Genomic DNA, 25,213 nt, shown 5'->3' on the forward strand with positions numbered 1-25,213 from the left:
CAATACGTCAAAGGTATAGTTCAAATGTACAATTTTTACATCTTGCTCTTATAACCTAACCAATAAACTTGTGTAAACCCCTTCAGTCACGTGTCAGTGTTTCTTTCACTGCTCCTTCTTTCTTTACTTTTTAATGTGTACTCTTAAATCGTGATTTATGGTGTCAGCTCCTTTTCAAGCCTCCTCTTTAGTTTTATAAAACTTTGCCTCTAATCGGACTTGATTTGACAGTGTTGTAGATCTGTATAATTTATTTAAAAATTAAAAAAAAAAATGGTAAAACAAATACATAAACCTAGAAACAAATGGTCATTGTTCATATTCACAATATTTTAGTTTTGCATGCAATCTTAAATTTTATTTTGACATCTATAATTTCTATTTGTTTTACTTTATGATATAATAAAAATTCCAGAATCATAGACTCATTTGTGTATTGCATAAACACATTCTAGCTTTCCTCACCGCTCGGAAACAGCTGCATGATGCATATCCATCAGGATCTCGTTGGATTGTCGTACCACCTTTAGCCTTCTAGTTCAATCCGGTTTGGTCCTGAAAGTAAGGTATGGGATGTCTGCAACAGCTGTATGTCCTAACAGGTAAGCCAGACAGGACAGGTAAGGAAGCAATAACTATCTATTCATCAAAACAGACAGCGACTTCCTCATGAGCATTCAATATTGCACAACATAAAGCAAATGAATCAGGTTCCTGATGTCAACCCAATAATTATTCAGTGTTTGTTTATGGGAATCTATCAAGGCCTGGGCTTTGGTTTATGGTGTACAGCAAATGTATTTGCTCTGTTTCAAAGCCTAGTGAGCAGCGTGCAGGATGTACTTTAAGGCTTAATACTTTGTATAATTAACTAACTTGATATATATAGTATATATATCAATATATTAATATATATCAACCCTTATAAAGGCAGTTATTAAAAACAATAGTTTCTGTGTTCTTTGCTAGAGGAGTGCTTTTTGTGAGACATTTGTCCTGCTCTTTGTCCTGTAAGGCATTCCAGATCGGTCATTTATGAGGTTAAGATGCTGGCTCTATAAGCATTTCACTAGGTTTTGGAACGGAGCCACTGTAAGCTTGCTGTAACGTGTTTATTTCTTGGGTCTTGTCCTGGTCTTGGCATCATAAAGTTGAACTTTTCTGAAAATGTTACAGGGAACTGATTTTCCTTTCCTTTTCTTCATCTTCCTTCTTTTTGTTATACACACTGCTCACATTTATCAAAGACAGACAGAGGGGATAGACTGCTGAAACAATGCTGTGGCAGTCGTACCACAAATGATATAGTTGGATGCTGGCACAATTTTTTTTTTTAAGCATGGATGACATCAGAGTCTATATTGCATATTTACATTGTTACATGAAGATGATGTGAATAGATATTCACTCCATATACACCCTGTGTGTACATATAAAACTGTAATATACATATATAACTGTAATATAGACATATACAGAAAGGAAATATACTCTAGGGAGAAATGTTATAGAACCTTATTCTTGATACCAAGGTTTTGTTTCCAAGAGACAGATTCCTGGACTATAAAAGGTATTCAGAGGAGAATCGATGTCAACAGTGACCTTTAGCCATGGGCAAAGTTTAATCTGTGAATGGAGAACTTTTATAAGTTGTCACAATGTACTATATCTTTTTCCAAGCTGACAAAGTTACTTGTACAGAAATACCTGTATAAAAGTTTCCTTAAACAAAATCTTTTTTTTTGGCATTAAAGTGAGCACCTTTTTCTCTCCCCCACAAAAAGCAGAAGAGACCACTGAAGCTTGACCTCTTTTCAGAACAGCTAAATAAAAATACAAATAGACAGGTTTCGCCCACATTAAGTTAAACACAGTGAGTGCCTAGACAGCTTCTGCTGGAATCGTCTTTTGTCTGACATATGTGATATAAGAGTCTTAAGCCGAGGCGGCCAGATATCCGGAGGCATGGGCATTGGTTGGACAGTGTAGCATTAAATCCAGGAATGGATACTAATGAGGCTAATTTAAACCTTGCCCATAGATGAACTTCTGTGGCATGATCTGTAGCTGTAATCCTCCAAAACAGATATACTTTACACGTTTTAAAGAGACAGTTCACCCAAAAATAAAAATCATTTACTTCTCGTTTCTTTTGTTGAACACAAAAGCCACCCTGGTTTGCAGTGACATGAAAGTGATGACACAAATAATGGCAGAATTGTCATTCTGTTAAAGAGAACTCGAGCCTTATTTTGTGCCAGTGGACAGCATTACACAATCTTTTCTTTGGCTATTCTTTTGTTTCTTGCAATCCTGATAATCCATGCCAGGTACTTTCAGATATCTCATGCATGTTTAGCTCTGGCCAGAAGAGTTGCTATTTGCTGGACAGTTTTGTCATTTCTCAAAAGACCATTGTTTTATTCTGATTTTGTATGGTTTTATTTCATGCAAACGACACCCAGATTGTATCTCTTTTAGTCATAGACTTTAACATTTCCCAACATCCTCTTCTCCCTATAAGGAAACAAATGACTTATGCTCTTATAAGCTGCCATGATTGACTGCTGTAGTATTTCTAATATGTTGTAATACATAATAATATTGCAATATTTCTAAAATATTCTAATATATAATAATCTAATATTTCAACAAGCAAAAAAGCAAAATTGTATCAAAATACATCAATCCAACCAAATATCATCCTTTTAAATGTACATATAGATTACTGTAATTTTAGTATTATTTACATAATAGTATTTAATATTTTGAATGATATCTAAGTATATATCTAAGCTTTATATATCTAAGTTTTAATTATGTTTTATAAGTTTTAATATCCATCCATCCATCCATCCATTATTTTAATTGCTTAAATTTTAAAAATTAAAAGACGGACGGACAGAGATAGATAGATAGATAGATAGATAGACAGACAGACAGACAGACGGATAGATGGACGGACGGACATACATACAGATAGATAGACAGACAGATAGATAGACTGATAACCCTGATGATGGCATGTCTGCTAAAACACATTAGTTAAAATTCTCCAATCCACGAATGTTCATGGTTTTACCTTCTATTTGTTGCATTAATGTAACCAAGTATTTTTTTCTTCAATCTCAAAAATCAAAACAAAAAAACAACCCAATAGCCTGCAGTGCACAGGATGACATTCTCAAGAAGAGAAGTCATCTAAACGCATTGATTCAACCCACAAAATGTGACCACAAGAGCTCATGGCTTTTAACTAAACCCATGTGCAATTAGTCTCTTACATAGTGACATTTTTTTTTTTTCATTGAACTGTGAATGTAATTTTGGTCAAATGTAATTCAGAAAAAATATCACACAACCACAGCTAATTTCTGTTGCTTCTGGAAAAAAACAGTCAATACTTCAGCGATCTTGCTGATAACAGCATTAAAGTAAAACACAGAGGAAGCGGCCGAGGAAGCGGTGTATTATGCAGTGGTCTTTGTGGACACATAAAGAACCCACGCTCGTTGTGTTTCACAGACAAATTAAACAGAGGCCAGACCACCCGGACAGATACACAGCAAGCTAGCTTCCCAATACCAGCAGCCTGTCTAAAATTATAGCAGCTCCTGAGCCCCGCTGCAGCATGTGCGCACACACACACACACACACACACACACGGTCTTACATGTCTCCCAGCACCAGGGGCCAGATGTCAGAGATAAGTGGGTATGTTCCTCACTGTACGCTCCACATATGCCTAAACTTGGTGTCCTCATTAACCCAAACACACCATCCACACTCTCTGTACAACCACGCAGGGCTGTCTAAACCTGTCAGAACCTTCATCCTCACACAGAGGCAAGAAACTGTCACTATTTTCAGGGCAGCATGAGCTGCATCATTATGAAATACAAACCTTTACTGACATGAATTTCATATAGTGTGATTGTAAAAAACTTCCCTGTTCAAACTACTATATTAAATATATGTGAAATTTTGTTTCAAATTATTAATGATGAATTAATACTAATATAAATTAAGAAATTAATGCTATTCAGAAAGGATGGATTAAATTGATCAGTGTCGGTAAAGATTCATGTTTTAAGTGCTGTTCATCTGAACTTTCTGTTCATCAAAACACACACACGCGCACACGCACACGCACACACAGAGAATGTGTTTTTCTAGTTATATCTCAAACAATCTCTGATAAAGTGTCACTTTAACGGGTTCTTGTGACAGTTTTATTGTTTCGCAGACTTATGTTATTGGACAGAGGCAATACTCTGAGACAGCTTTGGGTGTTTTTTAAGCTCTAAAAAGTGATTTCATTTCTCCATGGATGTACAAACAAGCTGTTTGTAAGCAAGAACTTAAGTCATTTAGAGCAATTCGAGGTAGTTTGGGGACAGAACCACAAACTTCCACCACTGACACAGGATCTGTACTGTAATTAGGTGTAAGACAAATCGCATTTGACAGCACTTCCCTCAAAAATTGTAAGAATGATGTCATGATGGAATCATGAGGCATGTTTCTGTTGTGAGGACAACCAAACTGTACTGATGTTACCATATTGAAAACCATATGTTACCATATGTTACCTTATTTAAAAGTGAAAAAAAAAAAAAACCATGAAATTTCATGCTTGTATAGGCCTCATGTAGTATGAATACTTCTATAATATACAACCTGGATAGGTGGATGGATGCATAGATGGATGGATGGATGAATGGATGGATGCATGGATCGATGAATGGATAGATGTATGGATGAATAGATGCATGGATGGACGAATGGATAGATGTATGGATGAATGGATGGATGCATGGATGGATGAATGGATGAATGGATGAATGGATGGATGGTTGGATGGATGGATGGATGGATGGATGGATGAATGGATGGATTGATGGATGGATGGATGAATGGATGCACGGTGGATAGATAGATGGATGGATGCATGGATGAATGGATGGACAGATGGATGGAAGAATGGCTGGACAGTTGGATGCATGGATGGATGGATGGATGGATGAATGAATCGATGGATGAATGGATGAACATATGGATGGATGGATGGACAGATGGGTGGATAAGCAGATAGAAAGACAGACGGACAGACAGACAAATGCACAGATAAATAGATAGATAGATGGATAGATAGATAGATGGACAGACAGAACAAGGATGAAACAGCAGATACCTAAAAAAAAAAAAAAAAAACAAGAACAATAGAGGCACCTCAGGAACCTAATACTCTGGGCTCTTTGTTGATCCTAAGGTGGAGCAAAGTTTGAAGAACCTTTCTGTTTAGGAGAGGACACACAAGAGAATTCCTCAACAAAGGCACTTGACTCGCATTGCCAGCCAGGTCAAATAAAGCGGGTAAATATACACTTGAGAGGTCAGTCCAGTTGTTGTTTTACAGTGTGTGTGTGGTCTAGCCTCCATTATGTCGTGATAAACTGATGGCTGTTGCTCTGCTGGGTTCTAGTGTGTGCTAATAAAAAGCACTTTAATGGACATCACCCCTCCTTTCCACCTCTGCGTCCATTCATTTCCCATCCATACTGGCACACTTCTGCATTCACTGCTCCTTACTACTCAAGAGAATGAGAGAATACATTTTACTGCCTCAATCCATCACACACCCGGTCAACCCCCCCATCTGCCACACTTCTGCTGATCACAAAATGAACCATACTGTCCTCTCCTCCTACTACTTTCTAATATCACACAGCATTAACCTCTGATAAAGTATAACAAGATAGAAATGGCTAGATGGACACAGAGGGGCTTCTGACAACTGAAATTCCCTTTAATAAAATCTTTCAAAAAGTGTAGATTAGCAGAAAATTTTATAAGTGTTCAGCACCATGGCAAGGGATGATAGATAGATAGATAGATAGATATATAGATAGATAGACAGATCGATAGATAGATAGATAGATAGACAATGTAATTTCAGATTTTGTGATTTATTATTTTAGTTTGAGCATTTCTTCATTAACTAAAAGTAGGTGAACACTTCAAGACAGAATGTAAAAATCAATTTTACAGCCTTCCTCTTGTATATGCAAATTTTTACTTTGGACCGGAAAAAGGGAAAGATAATTGCACCAGCATCTCCAGCGGCACACTCCACACTTTCTCCATCTTTCTTATTACTTAAGAGGAAACGTTTGCATATTACTGCTCTTCAGAGCCCCTGCTGTGGCACTTCTGCAATTACCTCTGTCTACTTTTCTTTTGATTAATAAAAACGGTACAAATTATGTTCTAACAAATGGAATAGTTTTACAATGAGATTTTACATAAAATAGCTCAAATTAGAAGAATAACAGATTTTTAAAGAAACATAAATATTAGCATGTGGAAATTGAAGTGAAAACTCAGAACTTCTACAAAGACATGGTTTTCAAAAGTGTACCTGATCCTCTTTGTTTGCAGTTTTTCTTGTCTCTTCCATGGAATACAGATGTTCACATTTCCTAAGCAAGAAAACAAAAATGTATTATTAATGCATACTATTGCATTTTTAAAATATACAATTATGTTTAAAAATGACCAACGAGCAATGCATTATTACAATTCTTTGAGGTATGAAGATATGACAACATTCATTTTCTCAATTTTATGTAAAAAAAAAAAAAAAAAGAAAATCTGTGAACAACAGCATGTAATTAACCTAATAAATATAGAGCAAAAGTCAAATTACAATGAGATTTTACATCAATAGCTCAAGCTTTCTTTTTTTTTATTATCATATGGCAATTTTACCATAGTAAATATATAGTTCGATATAGTTAAAAAGTTAAATTACAAAGAAATTTGACATAAAATAGCTCAAATAACTAGAATAACAACATATAACAAAAGTAGCATTGTATTAGAAGAGTGCAATTTGATGAGAAAATCTAATGTGGGTTATGTGGGTTAAAAATAGCATATTATTGATTTCTTCAGCAAATGCCTTTTTAATTCCAACAATTTGTTATAGTCTTTTCTGAAATCCTAAAAAGCAAAGGGGAATATTATGTTGCCATATGGCTGCACCGTACCATATAGTGGGTTAAAGAAAAGAAACAGAGGAAAGGGAGTTTTATTGCTTCTTTTCTTCCTTGACAGCCCAAACCCATGTTGCAATAGCTTTTACCTCTCGGTCTATTTCTCTCATCTCTCCTCTATCTGTATTTTTCTTCTTCTCTAGCTGTCAGCAATGATACGGATTTAAAAAATAACAAAAAATTGCCAGACCCATCCCCCCAAAATTCAACACTTCCTTACATTTCTAAACCTCAAGCATTAAGTCCATCTACACTGGAAAATGAATCCTATCAGGATCATTACAAACTCCGATCCGCCGCCGTTTTTCACAATGACACCCATTGAAATGACCTTATAAAGAATGGCACATTCTATTTTCCACCTTCAACACATCACTTAAAAGTTGGAGATCAATTTTACAGCTTCCTTCTTTCCATCTGCCCCTTCATACCCTTTCACTCATCTACTCTTTGTAAAGAGGCAGAAAATCCATTTTAAAGGTCTTCCCTAAAATGACCGTCCCTTTCACAGAGCCTTTAAAGAGGGAAGAGAATCGATTTAGAAACTCCACCTCTCCTCCAACCATGGCACATGTCAAACTTCTGCCCTTCTCTGGTCTAGATTTTTTTTTTTTTTTTTACACTTTAACTTTACAATCCCACTTCAACCAAGAAACAAGAGGCACAAGCCCAACATCCATCACTATTGTTTCATCCCTCCACCTCAAGAAAAGCTTCAGAGAGATCAATAAAATCCTCTCAATGGTCATTCACAGACACAGACACAGACTCCCACACACCATTGCAATCTGCTGTGGTACAAGACCATCAGTAAAACACCCGCACAACATTACCATACAGGTGCTCTGTGCACACTTTCCTCTGATCTGTTCAGTGTTTTGGAGAATTGGGGTCATTGTTTTAAAGAAGAGCTTTTGAAGGTTGCTAAGACAATTCAACACCTTGTTCATTCGGTATTTCAGCAGCACCTGTCACACCACTGTGGAAGAGAATTTGCCATTCATCCTGTATGTTTATACAGTCACCTTCTGCATTTCAAACGTTTTTTTGCAGATAATACAATGGTAAATATTTCAGGGCTACCTGAGACAAAAAATAAAATTAAAAATTAAACCATGATTAGAAAAATCTAGTCAACTTGCAACAAAAAATGAATACATCTGACAATAAAAATCTAGTCACCATTAGCAAAAGTTGGTAATACCTGATGTGCATCTGTAATCGGTTGCATGCTGTTAGAGCGCAGAAAACAAACACAGTATGAGTGAGCTGTTTCCAGAATATCCAATTCTTTTGAATGAGTCAGTCAAAAAGATTTGGGAAACCCGCTCCTGAATTAGTTGTTTAAATCAGACACACTTTAGGAGTGAATTTAGTGTGATTCAGTGTGAGTCCAGTGAGTCCCTCTTTAGTGTGAATCGAACCAGAAAATATAAGAAAAATCCCTTAAGTCATGGTGCTTGATAAAACACACGTGAAAAAACAAAAAAACATGATCTGACCTGAAAGAAACTTGCAATGTTGTTATAAGTAATTAAAAATCTTAAAACAAAACTGAAATTAAAAAAAGAACATTTGTAACAAACAAACAAAAAACTGAAAACAAAAAACAAAACAAAACAAATTAAGTATTGAAATAAATACGTTTAATTATTAAAACAAAATAAACAAACTGAAAAAAGAGAAAATTTGCAACAAATAAATAAATAAACAAAAACAAATCTGAAAACAAAACAAAACCTAAACAAATTAAGTACCGAAATAAATAAGTATTAAAATTACTAAAAAGCAAAAACTAATTAAAATGACAAAAGCACATACTAAATTACTAAAACTTAAACTAAAATTGAAAAAATAATTCAAAATAATAACAAATACTATAAAATACTAAAAAAAGGGATATTTGGGTTCATTACATAATTTTTTTTAAATAATTCATTATTATTATTATTATTATTTTAAATCTGTCCTTTGGCACTGTTTGCATGTCTATGTATGTATATTGTTTCATATGTAAAACAATGCCAAAAAAGTGCTTCAAAACTGATTGACAGTTGATTGACAAAACTGCTTCTTCTAATGACAGTTGTGGCTAATAGTCAGTTACCTCTTTATTTACAGTGGTAACAATATCTGTACTACCTATAATATTTTTATGGTTACCATGGAAAATTTTTTAGGGTTGGATAGCTAACAAAAATACTATATGATATGATTTCAAGGCACCTTTCAGCTAAGTATGCCTCACAGCACTGCAAAACATATGAAGTTTCATAAGCCATACACAGTTGCACCTTAATTATCAGAGTGAGACCCGATGCACAGATCCCATCTATCCATCTTTATCTCTGGCCTGGAGGAACTCAAGTCTAGATATGTCTACCAGCGAACGCAAACAGTTAAGATTTCACGTGCAATATAGACTCACGTCAACCATATAAACCTGCTGAATGTATGGTCTGTGTGCAAAATTTTTCTTGAGGTTTGTTGGTTTACTGCCTGAACTGGTAGCTTCAGAATACTGGGGAACGGTGGAGAAAGGGATTGTGTGTGTGTGGCTGTTTCTCAGAGATGGAGGCAGATTCTCAGAGACCACAAGCCCTAAACATATCTGCAGGCCAGATGCTAACCACTCCATCTTTCCCTCCTCTCTTTCTCTCTATTGAGGCATTTCTGTGAATGCTGTTCATTAACTGCATCATAGTACTCCCACATACTAAGGCAACTGTAATGTAAAAGGCTGGCGTGAGTGTTATATACATCCGCCGTGATGATTAATTTTTCATCCCATGCGTAAAGCTCTTCAGTATCGCGATGTTGGATGGCTTGTCTGAATAGCTAGTGAATATGATTAAGTGTGTGGTTTGACTGTGTGCATTCAGGAAATGACACAGTCGGTTTCTAATTAGCATTGTGCACAGAAGAGCTGTGATGCTGCACATTTCCACTCCATCCACAACCCTTTTGCTGAATTAGGATGTCACTGGTTTGGAAAGGAAAGTCTCCCAGCATCCCTCATCCAAAGGTACAGTATGTGTGGATATAAGTGAATTTATGAGTCCATACCACCCACACACAATACAGTGGAATAGAATTTCCTGCGACTGGGGAATGGAGAGTGTTGGAGAGAACAGAGAGAAGGAATCTGTGAAGATATAGTTTCAGGCTAACTGCTCTCCATGCCAGCAGAGCCCACTGCCTGCTGTTTCCATGGTGCACAGAATATCATCAACCTTTTATTGATATGAACCTGCACACAATAAAACACCTTCCACCTCACAGATGTACAAAAACACATTTTTTTTTAATATTGCCAAGACAGTTTGGCATATATTAGAGTACTTATGATTCAGTCATCCTTGCATAATACAAAAACATTAAAGCTGTCAATGACATAAAATAAGACCAGTTCCTAAAGAAATTATAAGTAATATAACTATTACTATTACTATATAATAACTATATATATATAAAGTTGATATTACTGATTAAGTAATTGATATTGATATTATTAATTAAGTTGATATTACTGTTTATTAAGAAAAAGGATTTGGTGCATTTTCACTCCAAAATTTGTAAAAAAACAAAACAAACAAAAAAAATTTGCTAGTTAATTTCATAAATAATTACAAAGAAACAGCAAGTAACACATTGAAACGGAACATGAAATTGTGAAGCAGAAAGACTGAAATACTGAAATTCTTGTAAAATGTACTCCAATCTGTTTTATTTACTTATTTAATTAATTAAAAAAATATTTATTATTTGATTTTTTTATAATATTGAAATATTTTTTTACAGTTTAGTGTGCATATTCATACACAATAAAATATGATAAAATTATAATATATGTGTGCATGTATGTATGTATACACACACACGTTTGTTTGTGTGAAAAGTGTGGACATCCCATAGGCGTAATGGTTTTTATACTGTACAAACTGTATGTGCTATTGCCCTAAACCAACCTTACACCTAACCCTACCCCTTACAGAAAACATTCTGCTATTTCAGATTTTCAATACACTCCATTCTGTGTGATTTATAAGCATTTTGAAAAGTGGGGACATGGAGCAATGTCCTGAAAAGTCACCTTCACCTTGTAATACCTATGTCATACCTTTGTCATTATACAAATCTATGTCCTGACTTTTCATAAAAACGCACACACACACACACACACACACACACACACACACACATTCAGTCACTTTTGCATAAGAAAAACATTACATAATAACATAAACCATATTTCATTGATGCAGTCTACTGTTGGCCTTCTCATTAAAATATTGTCAACTGCGTTTCACTGTTTACAATAAATACCCCTATTCTAAAAGTACTCCTTAGTAACAAGTACCTTTATTAGGATAGGACAGTTTACATATATTGACAGGAAGTATGAGAGAGACAGAGGGAATAGGATTAGGAAAGGAACGCGACCAGGACTCGAACACGAGTCGCCAAAATCGCAATGACGCTATATGTTGACGCACTGTCCACAAAGCTATCAGCGCTAACACAAGTACTTTATTTTTGTTAAAAGTCTATTGTGGGCTTGAATTTAAAATAAATTTGTCATTAAAGGGGTCATTGGATGCCCATTTTCCACAAGTTGATATGATTCTTTATGGTCTTAATGAAAAGTCTATAACATACTTTGGTTAAAATTTCTCAATGGTAGTGTAAAAAACACCTTCTTTACCCTGTCAAAATCAGCTCTGTTTTCAGCAAGCTGTTTTTTAGTTCATGTTGCTTTAAATGCTAATGAGCTCTGCTCGCCCCGCCCCTCTCTTCCGTGGGGTGACGAGCAGTACTGTTTACTTTAGCCGTGAAACTGGCTAACTAGCACGTTATTAGGAAAGGCAATTTGCAAAGATTCATAAAAACCCGATATATTCGCTTGAATGATTCGCGAGACCATAGACGCATTTAGGAAGATCGGGATCGGCACATTCCCATCAAAAACTAAAGTAACGTTAATCCTCTGCGTCTTCAGCGGCTCAGATATCGGGAGTAAATGACAACTGCTTTATTCATTATTACATCCAACAACAAAACACTTCAATCGCTCAATTTATGTTCAAACAACTTGAAAAGTGAATTTTGCATCCGATGACCCCTTTAAGAAAGCCTTTTCAGTCGTTTAATGATAAATCTGATTCTGGGTTATGGGATTGTGTGTCATAACTTGTGTCACACATTAACATCAGTCATCCTAAACAGCTCTGATTTCTTTGCTGCATACAAAGTAGTATGTTCCTCAAAATAATCCAGGCCTACACATATGCAAGCACACACTCAAATACTGCTGCGTCGGAGGGAACTTTCCCGCGACTCCACCATTTTGGCTTTCCTGCTCTGCGTTTTTGTAGAAAGCCCAGCGGACCTCTGCATTTAAAGTACTGCCCACAGAGTCAGTCAGCAGACGGCCAACCGCACAGCCAACACACAGGCCTGCTTCTGCACGCACAACCGTTCACCACCTGCACTCCATACTTGCAGTACCTATGAGTATTACACAGAACAGGAAAATCCAGCCACCTTCATCCACACCTGCACAGTACAGAACAATCATCTAGTGTGTCTGAAAACAACATAACCCAGAGGAAGATTTATTGCTCACAATTAGTACATACGGACTTCATTTCATTATCAACACTGTCTCAGATGTTTCCCCTGACATTAGTAGATCTGCACTTCCTGAAAGAATTTGCAGTATTTGCAAGACAGAATGCATGAATGAATGAATAAATAAATAAATAAATAAATTCACTCTAATATTAATACTTATATTCAGCAAGGATGCATGAAATTATGAAAGCCTGTTTCCACCACTGAATAAAACAAAATAAAAATAAAATAAAGAAGGTAATTGCAACATTTTATCTCACAATTCAGACTTTTATTTTACAATTCCAAATTTACATCTCACAATTCTGAGTTTGTACTGCAATTCTGTTTTGCCACATAATAAATACTAAAAAAGGTTGTGACATATTATCTTACAATTTAGACCTTTACTCTCAGAATTGCAATTGTGCAATTGTGTGTTATAAATAATTGTGTTTTTTTTTAAATCTTTCAATTGTAAATTTTTAATCTCACAATTATGATTTTAGATATTGCAATTCTAAGAAAAAAGTCTGAATCATGAGAATAAAAGTTGCAATTGAAAACAGGCTTCCACGTTAAACTGGTCAAAAAAGGATTCTGAAAAAAAAAATTACCTTAATAAGCAGCACAAATGTTTTAAATATAGTTTTTTTTTTTTTTTTATTCTATTGCTCAGAGGTTGATTTTGCAAACTTTGTGTCAGATGTTTCTCCTTAAATGCTTTTGGAGGAATGAGACATTTGTTTAGATTATTTGGCCATGGAAGAATTTGATGAGAAATCTTCGAGATCTCTGATGTTTGATTACAGACTTTTGTGTCTTAGCAAATCTGAGCACAGTTTGAGATCTTTTCTGAAACTCGAGTGGAAACACATGAGAATACTGAAGCCTTCATCTCATGAGAAATATCAGAGAAGCAGGAGACTTTGGCAAAACATTTGCTTTCCTTTCAGTCTCATTGCAAAAGTTAACTCGTTTGTGATTTTCTCTCTTAAAACAAAACCATCACACTTTAAATATAATAAAGAATGATGTTTTCTACATTATTAGTACATCGTTCTCTCTAGAAATCAGTGAAACATAACAAGGCATCAGACCACGCTGAAAGAAATATCGCCTGCCTACAGGGAGAAATTCTGCCTGGAAGCAGGACCAGAGCAAGTTTGGCCTTGTGACATGATAACTGCAGTCAGGAATGAAGGTGAGACATCTGATTCCAGATCAGGCCTTTGGGACACCCTTAGGGTCAGTTGTAGTCAAGCTGAACAGACTCGGGGGTCTCAGTGGGGATTCGAGGCCTCACTCTTACACCTTAGAACACTTAGTTTTAATTACTGCTGCTAAACACTCTCAGCTGTCACACACACTCAAACACAGACGTATACTTCAACACAAAAGACGCACATTTTTGCAGTAAGACGAGTCTAAAACAGCAGCGATCTGACATGAAAGTAAGCAGCACTGGAATCTTGTCGCATAAACATGAAACTTTTTATCTGCAATTCTGACTTTTTGTCTTGTAATTGACAGAAAAAAGACAGTATACAAAATAGTACCTTGCAAATCTAAGAACAAGTCTAAATTGGAAGATATAAACTCACAATTATGAGGAAAAGGAGAGAATTGTGAGATACAGAATGTATAATTCTGAGAACAAAATAAATAAAAATTAAGAGATAAACCCAGAATTCAGATTTTTTTCCCCTCGCAATTCTGAGTTTACATCTCGTAAATATGATTTTTTGTTTCCATTATGGAATAATATCTCGCAATTCTAAAAATATAACAAATATATTTTGCAAATTTGCAAGAAAAAAGTCAGAATTGTGAGATACAAACCCTGCAAGAAAAAAAAACTTTCAAGATACAAACTTATAACTGTCAGTCCTCTGTCGTGTGTGTCATGTGTTCCTGCCTCTTGTGTCCTTATTTGGTTTGTTTCCTGTCCTTGTTTAAGGTGATCATTAGTTAAGTCTTGTCCAGCCGTGTTTGATTATGTCTATGATTAACCTGTGTATTTAGTTCCTGACTGTTCAGTTAGTTTTCGTGTGGTCTACTCGTTATTCCCGGTGTTCCTGTCTGTGTGTCAGCCTTGCCTTGTCTTGCCCTGCCTTGTTTGGATTTATTAAAGACTATTATTTTGAGTTCTCCTCGTTCCTCCCTGCTGTGTGCACCGTGACAATAACTTATCTGAGATATAAACTTAGAATATATGAATAAACCTCAAAATAAAATTGAGTTTATAACCCTCAATTGTAACTTCTAATATTGCTTTTCTGAAAAAATCTCAGATTTGTGAGAAATAAAGTCATAATTGTGGGAAATAAACTCATAATTGTGAGGAAAAAAGTCAGAATTGCAAGATTTAAACCCAGAATCTCGTGGAAAAAAAATTGTGAAATATAAACCCAGAATGGCAAAAAACTGAATTGTGAAATTAAAAGTCACTATTACCTTTATTATTATTTGTTATATCCCACAGTGGAAACAATCTATCATATGGATGTAAATTATCACTGAGCAAAGCAAATCTGAAAAACATTTGAACTGGATAAAGAGATGGAAACATTCATTCTTACTGGAAAATTGAATTTCTGATGTGCAAACAAAAGCGAACACAATGGATACATGCACACACACACACACACACACACACACATGGGCCAAGTATGTCCTCATCCCATTTCAGCAAACACAAGAATATGTGTGTGAGTTTGTCCTCTCAGACGAGACCACAGTCTTGCACAGTTTCCAAGCTCAGTGTCTCCATAGTGTCAGCACGGTCAAATCTCTCTCTCACCATAGCCTTTTTTCTCTTACTCCATGTCTCTTTCATTTTTCAATCTCTCTTTTTTTGGCTCTGTCTATTTCCAATCTGTCTTTTCTCTTCATAATTTATTCCAGCTCTGCCGTTTCTACTGATTAGCCAAAGACCATATTAAATCAGAAATGGAGGGGAACATAACTGGTCTTCATTCAGAAAATTCCTCGAACTATCAAGTCTATACCCCACAGGTTTAAGGTCAGATTGTGGAAAACTAAATTCTGTGTTGTCAAGATAATTTTATTGCATAATTATCAATGAAATTTCCAGTAAATTGGTCAATAATGTGATACACACTATATATATATATATATATATATATATATATATATATATATATATACAGTATATATATATATTTATTTATTTATATGTTTAAAGTTGAACACAACTCTTCTGGTGGTAATAACTTGATGTAAAATATTTCTATCTAATAATAATATTAGCTCTAATTTAAAAACGGAAATTCTTTAAAAAAGTGGTTTGGAATTTAATTACTATTATTATAATTTTTTAAAAACCACAGAAGCAGTTTTTTTTTTTTTTTTAAATAATAGTAATTCAATATAACATTTCAATATAGTTATTTCAAAATGTATTTATAACTTAAACTATTTTAACACTTAAGCCCCGTTCACACCGCCAGCGACACACAGCGACAGAGCGACATGATCCCATTCATTTTTAATGGAGAGCTGGCGACTTCCGGCGACAAGAGCGATAATGACCGTTGGCGACGGAATGTGGGCGTGTCAAGCGACGTGGGTCAAGCACAAAAGAATTCTTCAACTTTATGCAAATAAGCAGCGAATTTCGCGAGCGACAACCAATGTTATATAATTTTTTATTAGGCTCCTATGTTTATGTTCAGTGAATGCAGTTTTTTTCGCCCTTTTTATTTTTTTTTACAAACTGTATAAAACCAGCATGAATATAAATCATCTTGATTCAACAACCTTGTCATTGATTCATACACAGGTTTTATGGTTACATCTACATGTGTGTTCATCAAAACCAGCACACTCTAGTTTTGTCATGTCACATCTTATCTTATCACTCACTTACAGTTTAGACAAGGTCTAAGCTTACAGTCTGAACTTCTGGCAGATGTTCCTTGAATCATGGACCCTGCAAAAATGCTGCCCATTATAAAGGCAAAAATAACATTAGCGTGAGTCTGCCAGCTCGTCATTGAACTGAGATGATGCACTCTCCATTTCCACAAGCCATTAACCACATACCATTTTCAAACCACATCAGACTTTATTGATATTACAGAGAATCCTCGAAAAGAGATGACCTGGCTAAATGCATTTTATGGGCTGGACGGGGCTGAGTGGAAACCCAGGAAACCGATTGATTGCTAACACTTTGTTTAGGGGCAGCGCTTGATGTTTTTCCGGATTCACTATGACTCGGTCCAGTGCTGTTTTAGAGGCATTTCCACAGGACTGACCTCATAGCGGGGAACACAGACAGGGCAAAGAGGAGCACGAGGCACTGAACCACAAAACCACGACCATCAACTGCTATCAGAAAACTGAGGGCAAAATCAGGCCAATCTTCTCTTTTCTATGATGTGCTGAAATGAGACTTTAATGCACTGCATTTACACTACCAGTCAAACAGTCTGGCCAAACATACTTAGTTTTGTATTTTTGCACTATTAGTATAATAGTAACGGCATGAAATAGCACAAATACAATACAAACTTTATTTCTATAGCACATAAAACCAACATGAATTGCTTGAAAAAAGCACTTTAGCCTTAGCCTTAGCAATCAAACCACTGAACTTAACAGCGCTTTTACAGTCTATGCAAAAGGATTTGGATCGTTATTAAATGACAAGCAGTAGCATTAAATGACAATTCTGTGTAAAACACCTTAATCCTGCTTCAGCATAACAGTCAATAGAGGGTCTTTGTGGCATATTTCCAACAGGTATCAACATGTCAGCAGGTTTAATCCTCTGAATCAACAGTCCTGAGACAGTGTTGTTTAAAAAAGAATTACGAACGAATAATAGTTTGGGGAATGAAAATCCTTGTGCAAACACAAACCAGAGTTGAGAGTGAGGAAATGCATGAAAGAAAGAGAGGCAAGAATGAAGAACATGTTACATAATTCATTATTCATACACAATTTGAACACTCAATCATTCAAAGCTGGAGAAAGTTCTGTGTGCTCACAGTATGAATAGTACAGCGGCCTCAAATAATATTTGGATACTTAAGCTACACTTGAAAATGTCTGAGTGCCACTGCATCAAAGAATACAATGTCAAACAAAGTGCAATTTAATTCATATATAGCACAAGCACACTTTTCAAGCAAAATTATGAGTATGACAGAAGTAATTGCACACCTTCTGGTTGACGCATTAAGGTGCGCTCACACTTTTGTCACTCAAACAAATGCAAGCACAAGGTTTTTATCTTCTGCTGCATACCAAAGTTCAAGTTTGGTGACCTAAGAATTTGTACAGTGAGAAGCAGTTTGACCAACAGATAATCTAAACATCACAAACTGAGCTCCTGAAATGTATGATTTTTAAAAAACAGACATCATGTTGCCAATATTTATTGCAGGGTCCAAACTAATTCTCTATGCTCAAAGGCAACTGGTGTAATATTTTGTTATTTAATACAGTGACAGCCACACATTTACAAGTGCCCAGATACTTTTGGGGCCAATTTATGTATTAAAGGTCTGGCCACATAAGAATTATTTCATTTATTTTTACCTTTAATATAATAACTTTTATTTAGGTACTTGTTTTATTGGAGCATGAGATTACAAAAAGACACATTCCTTTCCCAAATGTTATAAAGAATATACTACCATTCAAAAGTTTGGGGTCAGTAAGATTTTTTTTTTCTTTTTTTTCAAAGAATTTGATAATTATTCAGCTAAGCTGCTTTATAAAATCTATTTCAAATAAATGCTGCTTTTTAAACTTTCCGTTTCCTCCAAAATATTAAGCAGCGCTGTTTTAATAATAATAAGAAATGTTTCTTAAACAGCAAATCAGAATGATTTCTGAAGGATCATGTGACACTGAAAATACAGTTTTGACATCACAGAAATAAATTACATTTTAAAACATTATAAAATGTAAAATATGTATTTTAACTGCAATATTATTTGAATAATATTTCAGAGTTTTACTATTTTTGATAAAATGCATCTTTAGTGAGCATTTTCCTTATATATTTATATGGAAATATTATACAAATAGTATCAAAATACGAATACTAAATCCTGCCTATACTAAAACAACCACATCAGTGTGTTTTAGTAGTGTTTATTCTGCTTGTAACCTCTGCTTTATATACAGCGGTAAGAAGCACAATAATGAAGGAGATAATGTGGTTTTCTGAGCTGGGGAGTTGAAACCTGAGCTATAATAAAAGAAAAGAACAAAACAACCTCTGTCAAAATATTGACAAAGCAGAGAATGGCAAAGTGATGAAATGCTGTAATCTTGCTGTCACTCAAGTAAGTAGAAAACATCCTGAGATGTAGAAAAACACATTGTATCTCTGTCAATCTTTGTCTTACCCGTTTGTGAAGGCAGAGCACAATGGCATCAGATGAAAGTGTGGAGCTGGTCTTGACAGGTTGGGCTGGTGTTCAGAGAACCGGAGGCCTTTAGGCCCCGAACACATGCTGGAAAACACTTCAACACGAATCATATCAAACCCAGGCTGCTGTGCACATTCAGACCCACAGCGGTCACACCGATTTTCTTGTTTGGCTTGCTCAGGTTGTCAGGAGAAATCTTGAGACAACAGAGGTCAAGAGAGATGCTGGAAAGGAAAGAGTCAACAAAGGGATTTGGAAAAACTAGATCAAATGAAATGTACAAGCAATATTACTATGTAAAACAAAGAAAAACAAACTGTTTCTTAAATAGGAAAGAGATTTTTAAGGGAGAAAAAAAAGTTATTAAAAGTACATGAGTTAAATTTTGTGATATAAAACTGAATGAAACACTGAATATTTTATTCCAGCTTTTACAGTGTTAAAATAGACTATTTTCTACCAAAGAAAAAAGCCTGTAGCCTGTACCCATCCCCACTTCTTGCTGTATTTGAAAATCTGCACATTTTATACACAAATAATGTTTATTAACACATAAATCCACTTTATCAAACAGGAAAAAGCACTCATTAGAACAGAATATGTATATTTTTAATAAATAAATAGAATATTTTATATAACATTTAAGATGATTTGAAATGGTTAAAAGTGGAATTACCTTCAATTTTAAAAATGATCAAAAATACAGCATCACGTCAGTGACTTGTATAATCTAATCTTTGCATGAACCCATCATTCATGTTGAGACTGTAGCAGTACAGGGCCTCAGTTCCTCATGAGAATGACCCGAGGGTAGTTAATCAAGCACTAGTTCATATTGCAAACAGCTGACCCCTGATTTCTACTTGACCCATTTTCTTCATGGCCTGATTCCTGAAGAGGCCAAAGGCATTTGCCCAGCGGACACTCACAAAGCTTCATTTCACAGAATCTGTCAGTTTTAATGTCCAAAAGAGCATTCAAATAAACAGAGTATGTGTTTAATTTGTTGCTCGGGCTTTTGGGGGTTGTTTAACAAAATAAGAAACTATCTATGAGCACATTTGTTTCAGATTTAGGTGCACCGAGAAAATTATATATATGAAAAGACGAGGTCTTGTGGGTTCAGATTCTTAAAATCTATTTGATTCAACCTTACATATTGCAACATTGCATTTTAAGCCTCGCCTATTATATTGGAATATATTGCAGTACAGTATAGTACAACATTAATGTATTTCTATCATGACAACTCTCAGAAGATTTCAGCATGGTAATGTACATGAAAACGTTAATGTATTTGGTCTTGGCGGAATAGATCTGCTATGCTGCTACTGTTGGATATTGCTGTGGTTGTAGATTATTGCTGCTGCTGCAATGCAAGTACAGGAACTTGCTACTGCCAATGCATAAGGTGATACAATACTGTGAGTATTTAAGACATACTGCTGCTGCACAAATAGCATATAAAATAACTCATAGCAGAGCTATACAGGTGGAGCTGGGGAAGGTGGAGGGTTTCAGAGGAACTGCAAAATGCTCAAGTAGATGCTAACCAGCCATTTAAATGTAAAGCAGTAAGCTCATTGGCTGCATATGCAATGTGAACCAATCAGCTTGTGCCAAGTCATTTAACGCTGTGAATATCATCAGTAACGTTAAGAACCTATCAGCCTGCGCAATCTAGAGTTTCATGAAAGAACTTAGCATTTATATAATTTATGCATTGCAATGCCATGAAAATAATCATTATTGATGTAAAATAATTGATTTGAATTTGCCTTGGGTTGAAGTTAACTAAATATTGTATTTTTGTATATTTTCTCAAAAATAAAATATTTATACATGATCTTTAGGCTAAACTATTTCAATTCCAAGTAAAATCAGGAAAAGCATGTTGATGTAATCCAGCCAATCATAGGGATAAGCAAAGGTAAACAGCCTTCCCCTTTGTCCCCATAGTAACGTCCAAGTCTGAATATGAGCTATATGAGCTTTAATTCATGCAGAAAGCCAAGCAGTCCACAGACAGTCTACCGCAGTTGTCATACATTTTGCGAACACATGATGTTATGAGAGGAAAAGCAAATGCAATCAGACTGCATGGTTTTCAGGAATCCCCTCGCAAATAACAGCCGTCTCGGATGAATTGCTGCTATACGTTTGTTAGTTATCCCATTATTTTCACATCGGTCATTCTCCGGCTCTCTGGAATTTGCATGGGATTTTTGGAAAAGTACATCTCTATTAAAAAAGACCGTTTGTTTGCGTGCTCAGGCTTAGCAATAGACACAGCAGAGATCATAGTGGGTGTCAGTGGTTTTCTTGAATGCGATTCAAACATTACAGAGGAACCAGAGAGTCCAGCGGTGGTTTTACATGCACGTATAGGTCTGAACGAGATTTAGACTTGAACGAAGCATCTGTTTTCCTTTCACATAGACGGAGAGGTCATGCGAATGAATCCTGACTGCAATCTTCAAGCATTTCTAAAGTGTCAGGAGAAGTTAGCTGGTTCGACCTGAACGCCATCTGGATATGGAAATTTCTTTTTTGAGTGTGTAATTCAGTAACCTAATACAAAAAGACTGTTTTGCTCTGGACCCGGTTCCCACTGTTTTGGACTGGCACACAAGCTGATCTTCTGAAATCCACCTCCATGAGAGACGGAGGTCGGATCTCTTAGACATTGCCTTGCCTTTGGTTATGGTGTGAACCAAACAGGGTGAGTGCTGTGAAAACGCAACTTAACAGAGCAATGAATTTATAAAATCATCACCTTCCTTACCTATAAGCGTGATGTTTTTGCACCATGCCAGCTTTAATCTACATCATCATACTGGACTCTGGATATGAGAAGTGGCACTGCGAGTAGAAAGAGATTAAGATTGCTTAGAAAGTGAAATGCAACCAGATGGAACAAGTTTCAGTCCAAAAGGAGTGAATTTAGGTGAGAAATGATTGCCAGACTGGTGCAAAGTATAAATTCACACCCGAGCTGTTGAGGAGGTTCTTTTAACAGTGAATTCATTGTATTCCATGCATGCAAAGAATAATGTAACATGTCACATCAAAGACTATTTTAGCTCAGGTCAAATATCATAAATCAAGCATGAAAGCAAACACGAAAGGGTTTGTGCAAGTGTTGCAATAACTAAATGGAATTGAAATTGGATGGTATTTTTGAGAAGTGAGGCGCAGAGATTGTTATATACAAAAATAAACTATATGAGACACCTGGTATATCAATTCTGTTTAAATGAATATTTATGCTTCATCACTTTTCTAAATGAATAAGCTATAAAAATATCTCATGATATTGCTGTTTAATAATGCTTGATAATCTTAAAGAAGAAAACAAATCTGAAATCATTCATCAGAAAAAAGACAAATAAATAAATAAATAAAAGAATAGCCCTATGGCTTTCAGCAAGGCTTGCCATTTAATTCTGGAAATAGGAGTCAGAAGTATATGTTTTTGTAGCGCTCCAGTAGTACTCCGTCAATGTTTAATGGCGAGGGTGGTTATGTACTGTACGCACTACAGTTGGTTGTATGGTTGTATAAGAGTTGACTGACAGGCAACATGTCCCAGACCACATTCCTGAACACATCTGAGAACTCACAAACATGCCTAAGAAAATCTTGATATTCTTGACAGCAGAATTCCAGGTAGAACATTAGTAGCTTTGTGCTCTTCCCGGGAGTTTCCTAGAAACTCATATCTAGATGATGACATACTAAACAACCCAAGATGCATTACTGACTACAAAGATGTTCAACCATCTCAGAGAAAGTAAAAGCTACTAATGCTGCCAAAAAGCTGAATAAAACGTTTCTTTTGTGTCTTGCATATATATAACTGTGTGAATGTCGGGAAAAACAATAATTAAGTCAAAGAAACATGTCTGTTCACCTAAACTGTGAGAAACTGGTCTTCTTCAAAAGCACTGAAACAGTCCTGATGCTTCAGGACTGTGATATTTACCCATGACATGAAATATAGATCAAATCCAGGGTTTATTTCAAACACCCGCTAACACAGCGTGAGTTTTATATGGCCTCTCAAGTCTAAATAGTTTTGCTTTTAATTCAAATGTCACTTATACTAACATTAACAGCGGGTAGAACAAATATTTTAGTAGTAGAAATATTTTACTGATCAATATTTTCATATATAAATAATTTGCTTCAGCTCTAGAACAATGTCAATAAAATATAGTACCATTCTGGTAACATAATATTTGTGTTCTTTATTTGTGTTATAAGAAAATCTTTATAAACTTTATAAAGTATTTATTGCTTTATTTATGTCAATTATTTTGATAAATAATATATACAATTATATATAATAAATTAGGGTTTATAATTTGCACACACACACACACACATATTTGTATATATCATCAATATAATATATATATATATACATAGACAGTATATAAATTAATTATATATTTATATTTTAAAATGTTAATCATATTAATGTTTTATAACATTAATTAATAAATTATTAAAATACGTATTATACATATAAATAAAATATAAATGTAAATACATTAAGCATAATTTATAAAGATAATAGAAAAACACATAAATAAAGATGATGTATCCAAAATAGCATAACCCTATCTTTAAAATCTGACTGATTGACAGGAACATGTCCTTAAGGAAAAGTTGTACGTGCTAAAACACTGAAAGTCTTCCTTTATTACGAACATAATGTCAAAACACAAACATTATTTAACCTCTACATCTCAAGCTACAATAGAAATCACACTTTTAAAACGCAGGTTTGTCAGAATGTCATTAGATGTCCCGCTCATCTTATCAGGGTCAATTTCTGTGTTTTTCCCGTGACCCGTGATCTTGCATGTGTGTGTGTGTGACTTGCGTGCTGATGAAGAGTTTATGTTATAGCGTGTCTCCTCCCCTCTCGTTTACCGGCTATTCTGGGGAGTTCCAAATTACAGTCTGTCAGTGTGTGGTTGGGATGTGTGGTTCTCAATCACTGTTTTTCTCCTCCATACAGTTTTCCCCTTTTTTCCTTCGTTCTCCTCTCCCCCAGTCTCACAGGGGTTTCCTCCAACCTTTACCCCACTCATCTGCACATCCAAACCACTCTTATTTCCTTTTTCCATATCACACTTTACATTCTAAAATGTTTTGTCTTCCACTTCCACTCTGTATCCAGATTCATTAAATGTTCCAAACTTTCCTTAATTACTATCTTAACTCTACGAGTTCCGCAGTCCATTCACAAACACGACCACAAGGGCATGTGTTTGTGTTCGAACATCATGTTTTGAGGAACAGTGTATATACATGCACATAACTAAAAACAATTATTTCACTCACAATATTACATGCAAATGGCACTTTTATGACCTGTGTTTTGGTCATCAGTTCACACACATTTTTGTACTATGGTGTGAATGCCATTCTTGGACACAGGAAGTGCTCACGGTTCCCTCAGTGTTCCCACATGATCCATAACTATAGTGCGTGCACTGCAAACTGGCAGGATGGAAGTACAACTTAAAGTCACTCAGAGTGAGCCAGCCCATTTCCTGTTGACATGTTATGGAAAGAAATACGCAAGTGAGTAGTACAGTGCGGCCCAGTCTGTTAGGCTACGTTAACACTGTCAGTTCTTGGGATTGACAACCGCATTTATTTACAGGTGTGAAGGCACATTCACACGGCAATTTATAGTAGCGTCTCGAATACTGTCTGTATGAATGCGCAACAATAGTCAAGCCCACATGCAAGAGCGATATCCAAAATATTGATGTTCATAAAAAGTCTTATCATTGTTTGACTCAACAAGAGTCCAATCGAGCCACGTGTTCATTCGTCAAATCTTCATTTAAGAGCGGAGCATTTGAGAAGCGCATAGAACACAAAACTGAAAGGAGCAGCTCTGGAGGGGAACATTGACAGGATCTAAAACCTTCAAATGACACACGGCTCATAACTGCATCTATTTAAGTTACGGAAACCACACGTGAAAACCCTTAAAACAGACAGTGTGTGAATGCAACCGTATTAAGGACTCAAATACAGCACTGAAAACCATATTCTGCTGTTGTGGGAATGTGGCCTAAGCATTTTAAATACTAATATATATTT

General features: G+C 35.5%; 1 protein-coding gene across 2 annotated transcripts in view; it reads right to left on the bottom strand.

Moving 5' to 3' along the window:
• Window positions 1–471: 471 nt before the first annotated feature.
• Window positions 472–25,213, bottom strand: part of efna3a (ephrin-A3a) — a 153,702-nt gene continuing 128,960 nt past the window's right edge. The window contains exons 6-7 of one of the 2 annotated variants that reach the window (XR_009267209.1): window positions 6,422–6,482; window positions 472–595 (exon numbers count right to left, since the gene is read on the bottom strand). The gene's annotated coding sequence lies outside the window, so the exon portion shown is untranslated. Of the gene's footprint in view, window positions 596–6,421; window positions 6,483–12,463; window positions 12,567–25,213 lie in introns of those variants that run through there. The other variant, XR_009267210.1, reaches the window with a different exon arrangement.

This window comes from Onychostoma macrolepis, chromosome 19 (assembly GCF_012432095.1).
Source record: "Onychostoma macrolepis isolate SWU-2019 chromosome 19, ASM1243209v1, whole genome shotgun sequence".
Lineage (NCBI taxonomy): Eukaryota > Metazoa > Chordata > Actinopteri > Cypriniformes > Cyprinidae > Onychostoma > Onychostoma macrolepis.